Source organism: Rhea americana, unplaced genomic scaffold, assembly GCF_003343005.1.
Source record: "Rhea americana isolate MKP2758 unplaced genomic scaffold, rheAme1 scaffold_441, whole genome shotgun sequence".
Lineage (NCBI taxonomy): Eukaryota > Metazoa > Chordata > Aves > Rheiformes > Rheidae > Rhea > Rhea americana.
In genome coordinates this window covers 26,286-35,104 of record NW_028186581.1, presented here as the reverse complement: position 1 = coordinate 35,104, position 8,819 = coordinate 26,286, and the positions used below count along the sequence as shown (strand labels likewise).

At 57.7% G+C, this 8,819-nt stretch overlaps 1 long non-coding RNA gene across 1 annotated transcript in view; it reads left to right on the top strand.

The window, feature by feature from the left end:
• Positions 1-1,205: 1,205 nt before the first annotated feature.
• Positions 1,206-8,819, top strand: part of LOC146589637 (uncharacterized) — an 8,870-nt gene continuing 1,256 nt past the window's right edge. Inside the window, exons 1-2 of the long non-coding RNA XR_014897135.1 lie at positions 1,206-1,473; positions 8,382-8,470. This is a non-coding gene — a long non-coding RNA (uncharacterized LOC146589637). The remainder of the gene's footprint in view (positions 1,474-8,381; positions 8,471-8,819) is intronic.

Here is an 8,819-nt window from a genome sequence, read left to right as displayed (position 1 = left end):
TTTTTTTTTAACTGTCGCTTTTAAGATCACATTTTAAGCTAGCCTTTTCATCCCAAAGTACACCCTATCTGCATATTTTTGCTTTGGTTTTTATCTGAGACTCTGTGAAAGGTTGCAGGTGTGTAATCGAAGTGGACTGAGACAGATTGCTGGCTGTGGTCTGGGGTTTCCAATTATAGGTTCGTGTGAAAGGTGAAATCAGTCCGCTTTTCTGTGTGGCTGTGCAACGACTGCCACAAGATGGCCTTTGCTTTGCAGTTTCTGGCGCGGAGCTTGGCGCTTTGCCARCCTCCACAACCCTGATGAAGGAGGCAGGGCTGCGGGTGGAAAGGGTGCAATCGCAGGGCAATGTAAAGCCATTAGGCAGTTCCAATTGACAGGCACAATCCACTTCACCTTTGAAACTGGATTGTCAGAACCRCAATCCTCCGGTGGATAATTGAACGGAGTGTGCCTAAATGAGACCTTTCCCACTGCAGTGATTACCCAGCCATCAGCCTTCTGTGTTCYGCAGGGACAGATACGCGTTAGTGTCCTCGGCAACCCAGCAACTGCTTTTATTTCTTAATTTGGTGCAGACTAAATCCCTCTTATCCATATCTGCCAACCTTCCTTTCTGCTTAGGCATTCTTCAGAGGCCCAAATGCCACCGTTGTTAATACACTGGGTAAGCAGGTTAGGGGTACCACGTGTAACTCCTTCAAGGAGTTTGGGAATGCAGATGCCAGTGTGTGCAGCAAAGGTTTTGTGTTCATACCCTAGCTTTGCATACCTCTAAAGATGTTAGTGACCATAATGGATTTCAGCAAGTCACGACTCATAAATACTTCCAGCCTGTGAAAGCTGTTTTGCTGATCTCTACAACAGGCTGAAATCTACCCCAAAAAATCCTATGAAGTTGCCATGAAGTTGTTTCCCCCATGCTACCCCCAAAACAGTTCAGCAAAACCTGCTGTGGCAAGTGCACAGGGCTCACTTGTACRGTGTGTTTCCACAGGGGACAGACCGTGCATGGTCAAGAACAGAGCTTTCATACACCAGATAGCACTGCACTGGGTTGTAACGTGGCAGTACTTCTGCTGGATGCTGGAGGCACCGCTGCCAGAGATATCCCAGTCTTTGCAGCCAGCTTTCACAGCCGTGTGGCTACTGCAGCGTGAGGCAGAGCAGGAGCTTGCGGTGGCAGGAGAAAAAAAGCAGCCCTTCCTAGAAATGCCCTCTGTAGCTTAAAAGAGGACCTAATTGAAAAAATGTATAGAGCTTGTGTGAGAGGATAAAAGGGAAATCTGGGCTGAGATTAACCTGAAGCTCAATGAGCTGAGAAATGTGACAGACGCGGCCAGGTCTCTAAGCCAATTCCAAGCCAAGGCCTCTGAGCCAACTGCTGAATCCATGCCTGGCAGGGAAGCGGTTTGCTCTGGATGGATGTGGGCTCTGGCAGGAGAACCCAGCACACTGTGTTTCGTGCTTAAGGTACGTGCTCGCTCTGCTTTGCCTCCCACTCTTTGCGACATCAGATGGACCAGTTCTTGGCGTACTTGTGAGGGTTACTGAAATGTCCCTGYGGATTTTCTTTGGGGGACTTTTTGCCTGCATGGTTTCTGCTGGTTATTCAATCTGCTGGCCTTGCCAGGAGCCTGTGCTAGGGAATGTTGGAGTTGCTCCAGCTTCCCTGGTCTGCATCCTCTGTTGCTTCTCACGACGTACTCCCCCCTTCCCACGCCTGGCTTCTCCTCTGGCTACCTGCTCGCCCTCCCTCAGCGTTGGGCTCCATCAGATTTTCTTTTCCCCTTCTCCTCCTGACATYTATTCCCTCTTTTCCACATCGAGATTCATCAAGTCCAATGCAACCCTTCTGCCTCATTGCTCTGCTAGCATAGAGCCAGGCGGCTATGTTGCCTGTGTTGGCAGACCCTGAGACTCCTGTGACCCAGAAAGGTGCTTCCACTCGCTCCATTCTAAAATAAGCTCAGCTTGTTGTTGAACTAGCAATTTCTTCTGAAAGACACCAGCAAAGCCTGCCTCACTGTAGCACTGCAGCTCCTTGTTGGCTTCTRTGGTGTATAATAAGCTGTGCTCTCCAACTAAAACTTTTCTTGTGGCTAGTGTTTTCGTAACATCTCTTCCATGAGCTTTCTCTGGCATCCAAGAAGCTATGATCTCATCCTGCAGTCACCCTTCCAGCAAAAGTTTGAGRATGCCCTCCATCCTCACCCCAGCTGTTAATCTTCCTTGAAACTCATGAGCGCTTCAGAGACCTCCACCCTCTTCTCTGTCAAGGTTGAACAAGGCCAGTAAGTTTGTGAACTCTGATCCTGGGGAGAACAGCACCCTGCTCTGCACCCTGCTGCCAAACAGCCACAACTGTAACTGGGAGGGACGTGCATCCACCCACACAGAGGATGACAGCACAGGGTCCGTCATCTTAGGAAACTGGCTAAAAGCTAAACATGTAAATGTCATGCAGGCTACGTGCGTCTGGGACAGCCCCTGAGAGGAGCTTGTAGTTGTCACTGGCCCTCCTGCCAGTGCACAGGGCAGAGACTGTCAGCTTGGGTGGGAGTTATCCCTACGAGCCCAAAGGGCACTTGGCAGAGTGACAAGGTGAAGTCAGAAGCTAGAGAAAAAGCAGATGAGCAAATCCTGACTGGAGCATTTCCGGGTGTGCGAGAGAGAGTTCCTGCYGTGTATGCCGGGAGGTGGGGAGCTGAGTGCCAAGGAAGCCATGCCGGGGCTCTGGGAGAGAGCTGGCCTGCTCCAAGCCCATGCTGTAAGTGTCCTGCTTCTCCAGATGAGCGTCCTGGGACCAGGCAGACTCTTGAGTCTCCTTCAGGTGGCACCTTGCTCTGGATGGACATCCAACCAGGTCACCATTCATTCTCCTGAGCTTTGTTGGCCACATCAGAGAGCTGCCCTGGGCAATTGCTTGGTCTAGACAGAGACAAGCATTCCCTTTGAGAAGTCAGCCAGCTCTAGGAGTGGCCCAACAAGAAAGGTTAATGAGCCAGCATGTCCATCCTCTTCCTCACTCTAACACGATGACTCTTGATGTGGTTTGGCCGATTCCTCTGAAATGGATYCTGGCAACACTTGCAGCTCTAGCCTTGCGACAGCCAGTGGGAGCTCTGGCTGGGGAGGGATGGGACCAGGCAAGAGGACCTGGAGGGAGCAGGCTGCAATCAGGTTGCAGGGCTGTGGCTTTGCCTCCGTAGCAGCTTTCCTCTCCACACGCCAGCCTGCCTGTACTGAGCTGTCCTGAAGGCAGGAGGCTCTGTTCAGTAAAACACTGCTTGCTGAGCAAGCTATCAAGTGACACTTGGTGACCAGGGAGGGACACTGGCCACATTGTTCCTGTTGGCTGCACAAAGGAGACATCTGGCCTGTGGGGTAACTCCCATGGTCTTGACCTTCAGGCTCCCAGATCTTCCTAATGTCTTTCATGTGGGTGGTTTTTGCAGTAGTGAATAAGGCTACATCTGCTATGGGCTTTCCCTAGAGCTTCTAAGGCTGCTCAGAGGATCTCTGGGCTGTACCCAGCCACGATTCAGACCCTGTGAAACTTGTCCGAGGATGTCTTTGTTTTTCAGCCTGTGGGGAGAAAGGGGAAGGATGTGAAAAGCTGTGTTTGTGCATATTGGGTATCAACATACCAGATGGAGATGTGTTGCAGCCCACAAAGCAAACCACAGATATTTTAGCACACTAATATTTACCTCCAGACCACAGTTTTCGGTCGCTCATGCAGTCCTTGCTCCCATTTTAGCAACAAAAACAATTGTTGCTCCAAGCCAGACTAATTCTAGGACTTCTGGGTTTGGGGCTTTTTGTTCTTTCCCCAGAGAAGCAAACAGGTAGTTTCAGAGAGAGGCATCAAAACAGCTCATGGAGGGGGAACATGTACTGCTCAAACAGAGTTTGTCCTGCTGCTTAACAACCTCTGCTGAAGGCGGCCGTCCCTGGCCCCACGTGCTGGGACGCTGTGTGTGCTGAGGCTGGGATGGGAGCTGAAAAGACCAGGCTTGCCAGGCTCTGATGTGCTCTGGCATAGCCTGTCCCCTCCCAGGTCTTGTAGCCTGCTGCTGAGCAGCTGAAAAAATATATAAACCAGTTCATGTGTGTGCTTTCCCAAGGTGAAACTGGAGCCACTTGTTGCAAATGTTTTTGCCCTAGTTCCTGTAGTACGTTTAGAAAAGGACCTGAAAGCGAGGCGGTTGGAGACACCCAGGGCTGGTTTCCCCCGTGCTGTCTGCTGGGCTGTACGAACTGCTTGGGCTTTTGAGTTTGAAGCTTTGCAATAACTCTGTTATTTAAGAATCGGAGAAGCCAGATGGGGTAGGAAATCAACCTTTTCCATGTTTTTTTGTCACTGATTTTTGTCAAACAGTAGGACTGGACCAGCAGAAACTATGCTGGAGCAAAACCACTCGTTTCCCTTCCCCAGTCTTTTATGCATGTYACATCTGTTCAGGCTGGAAGCCTGACGGAGCCAGGGTTTGTATTGTGYGCTGGGCTCTGATCTCAGCGGAGGCCTCTGAAACTCCTGGAATCAGCTTGGTCTGATCTCTAGGTGAAGTTCAAAGATTACCCTTAATTCCTGCCTCCAGACAGAAACCACCACCGCTGCAGTAAGCAGTGAGGAGGGTGCGGAGCGTTTCAAGCGGGCACAGGTTTCCCTGCACGCTGTCAGCCTGTGAAAAGGAACCGCTGCTTTTCAGCTCTGTCTGAAAAGGAACCAGCCCAGACCTTCGCGCTGCAGTTGCAGAGGAGACGAAAATAAAAAAGCCTTGCACCGGTTTTAATGCGTGCAAAGGTGACTCTGCTCCAGAGGCAGAACATTCACCCGGGCATCGTCACAGCAGGGCGGCACCCGACCCGGTTCTGCTCCTCTGTCCTGGACAGCCCCAGGCAGGCGTTTGCCTGGGTCCTGCTCTCTCCGGGAGGCAGTGGAAAACCCTCCACGCTGCCAGGCTCCCACCGCTGGGCTGCTCCTCGGGCTGGCAGGTCAGGCAGGAACCTGCGGGAGGGGAGAGACAACCTTTCTGGCTGCTCAAGCTGGAGAGGGAGCACCAGCCGCTCAGAGCACTGCTGTCTGTAGATGGGATTTAGGACCTCTGGGGTGCTGATGGGCCTGCCAGACCCCTCGGCAAGCTGGGCTGGGGTCAGGTAAATTGTATGGTACCATCACACCAAATATGTGCTTGCCTTTCTAGCTATTTAGTAGCCTATTTAGCCGTTTGTAGGGAAGTTTAGTGGTCCACGGGCTTTGGCTGCAACCAAGGTGTGCTCCTCTCTCTCTAAGCATCAGGCTGGGTTGTGCAGTGGGGTGAGGAAAAAGCAGCATTTCCTCATCACCCAAGGGCTTTGCAGGGCTTGGATGGGCCGGGGGGGGCGAAGGGGGGATGGATGGGAGGAGCTGGGACTTCACTAACCTGATTAACCAGGTTAGAAACCAACCTTGCAAAAATCAAAGCCGTCACTGCAACCTCCTCCTGCCCTCCGAGGGCAGAGCTGGGCCGCGGTGGGAGTTGGAGGACGAGCTGGGTTGGAAATCGCCTCGCGTCGTCCCCCTGCTCCCATCCCGCATCCCAGCGCGGCGCAGAGAMGAGCCGGAGCAGCGGCGAGGTGGGATGCGACTCGCCCTCGGCGCCTCCGGCTCCYGGGAGCGGGTAAGCGTTGGCCCCTCGCCCGCGCCCTGGGGAGTTTCTCCTCCGCGATGGGTCCCGTGTTCGTCCCCCCACCCTTTCCCCTCCACCATGCCCACCCCACCTGCCTCGCTMTCCGGGCCGGAGGAGCCCTGCGCTCTGAGCCGGCGGCCCCGCGCGCGGCTCGGCGCTGCCGGGCAGTGCCGCCCCTGCATCGCAGCCCTCTCTCGGGCGTAGCCTTTCTGCGTGTGTAACGCTGCTGCCGCTCTAGTGACTCTTGCAGTGAGTGTCTGGAGGTTTCTGGAGCGTGAACTCATCGGGAATGCAAATGCCTCTCAGCCCAGGRCTGACACAGAAGCAAAGTTGAAACCCCAGCAGCAACCTCCAGCCTGCAGAGCAATCCTTCCCGTCTTGAACGTCGATGGGGGGATTTCTCCACTTAAGCATCTTTCCGAGCTCTGTGAGCAAGCAGCACTGGTATTTGGCCACGGTGGGGGCACAGGTCTCCAACCCGGTGGCTGTAGGAAGGACGCTGCTCCGTCCCGCGAGGGTGAGGCTTTGCCGCGCGGGTCCCGTCCCTGGAGGAGGCAGGGCTAATGCAAGAGGAGGGTGTGTTAYGTGGCTGAGCTTAGAGGTGTGGGGTTATTCCCCCTTGCGCTCCCAAGCCTGCCGGGGTAAGCGCCAGAGGAGGGTGTGTAAGACAGAAACGTGCGCTCAGAGCCCCGGCGGAGGGTGCTGCCGAGCGCCTTGCACCTGCAAAGGGAGGAACTCGCGTGCCCACGCGCTGAGCTGCGCTGCGCTGAGCTGGGGCGCAGGCTGCGACACGCAGCATTTCCCTCCCTGCCAGGAGCAGGTCGTGGACACCGTCTGGGACACGGCGAGGGGCTGGGGACGCTCCTGTCCCCGCTGCAGCCACGAACAGCAGAGGCAGAGCCCTGCAGCCCGCACCATCCTCCTCCTCCTCCTCCCCCTGCAGCAAGGCCAGACCCGCAACAGGGGCTGCAGGGATCCCGACGGGTTCCCAGCTCTGCTCCCGGCCGCCTGCGTGACCGTTCACGCAGCTCGTCTGTCTTTGCAGGCAGAAACTGGGTGATGCACAGGAGAAGTCCCAGGTGCTGCTGTCGCCTGGGGCCCGAGGGTGGATTTCTGCCCTGCCGCGTGGGGGCCAACACCGGGTGTGGGGCCAGGGTGGCACAAGCGGGCTCCGGGGAAGAGCCAGCGCTTGCGTGTCTGCACGCSGGGCGCTCGCCTGGCAGAGAGACGAGAGACCTCCGGCCGCGCGGGGGAAGCTGCGGCTCGGGGCTTTCACGGCGCGGGGAGCGCTGGGGGAACCYGGGCGAAAAGCAGAGTTAAAACCAGCGCAGCGCGCAAAGGAAAGTTCCCTTCGCCGCTGCCCGGTGTCCTGCCCCGAGCACGTCAGTGCTGCTTGGAAATGCGCAGTAAACCCGTGACGGAGGTCAGGCAGCGGCAGAAGAGGGTTTTCTGCAGGTCCTGAGAGGTTAGACGAGCAGAAATGAGTCACTGACCCTCTTTGCAATAAACTTTTCCCAGCAGCTGTGGGCAGGAGGGATATGAATTTCCCAGTAAAGGCATTTTGCCCAGAATGATTTTCAGCCTTTTTTTTAAAAAAAGTGGGAAACGCTGCAGCGGGCAGTGTCCTAAGACACGCCGCCGTAACTCGGGACCTCCAGCCGCCCGCGCCTGCCTTGCCCAGCCCCTCGCCCAGCGTCTCTGTGCCTTGCTTGGGAGCTTCCCCCCCCGGCTCAGCGCAGAGCCGGCTTCGCCAGGGAACTTTCCACCCGAAAGCTCTCGGAGGCGCCGCGGGAACCCGCTCCGCCGTCGGAGGCGCGCGCGGGAGGTTTCGCGGGCAGACGCCTGGTGCCGTCGCTCAGGCAGAGCACGAGCCTGCCGGCGCGGGTCCCAGCTCCGGGGATGCCTGGGAGGAGGGCTGCGGAGCGAGCGGGCCGGCTGCGGTTCCCGGCAGGGCGGCGGCGGGTTTGCGCCTTCGCCTTGCCGCGCCGCGGGGGCGCGTGCGTCCCGGCCCGGCATCGCCGCCCCGCGGACGGGGAAATCCGCCCGGGCGCGGAGCGAAGGGGCCGTTTCCGCCGGCGGCGCCGAGCCCCACGGTCGCGGGCTGGGAGGCGGGAGCTGGCCCGGGGCAGAGTTTCGTACCCCGAGACCTGGCGACGCGTCGCTCTTAGCAGAGGTCGGCGTTGCTTTCTGGAGCCCGCGAGCCTCGTCCCGGGCTTTCTGCAAACCTCGCTGGGGTGAGCGGGCAGCCCAGAGCTGGTGCAAAGCGGGTGCAGGTGGCGGCAGGATCAAACCCAKCCTCCCGCTTCCGCCTTTCGCCGTTTCGCCGGCCGCGGCCCCGCGGCAGGACGGTGCCGAGCCCATCCGGGCAGCGGGCGGGCTGATCTCCCGAAGCGCGGGCTCGGCTGGGTCGCGAGCCCRGGACGCCGAGTTCGTAGCTCGGCAGCCGAGATTGAGTCACTAAACGCCGTGACATCAGCCGGCGGTTTTTCTGCCGAACAGCAAAGCTTCCTGTTGTGCCCAGGCAGCGCTCTGCGCCTGGGTGCATGTATTTATATATATATATATATATATATATATATATATGCACATATAGGTGCATGCTTTTAGCAAGCAATCAAGTTCTCTCTGGAGCCTTTCGCTCGAAACATCAGCGGCCCCGCTTCCCGCCGCGGCGCTTCCTGCAACGCTCGCCTCTCTGTTTTGCAGGGCGAGCGGCGAGGGCGAGCGGCAGGGCCGGCGAGCCGGGCGCCGCGGCGAGGATGAAAACATGGGGCTGAAGTTATCCTGCCTGAAAGGTGAGCGYGGCTCGCTCCGGCCGGCCGCCGGCCGCGCCGCGTGGGAAATCCTCGGGGACGGGAAGGACCTCGGAGCCGAGCGGGGCCGGCGGTTTGGGAAGCGGGGAAGGACGGGTCGCGTGCCGGGCGCCGCAGCATCCTCCCCGCCGGCGGGGGCTAAGGGACGTGACCAAGGGCACTTTGCAAAGCGGTGGCAGGGCAGGAGGGCTCAGAGCCCGGGCGCAAACCCGGCGCGGGCGCAGGCCCTCCGACGCACCAGCCCTCCGACGGCATCCCCGGGGATGCCGGACCCAGGGACAGGCGCTCGGGGGGGGGGCCCCAGCGGAGCCTCCTCCGGGACACCAAGCTC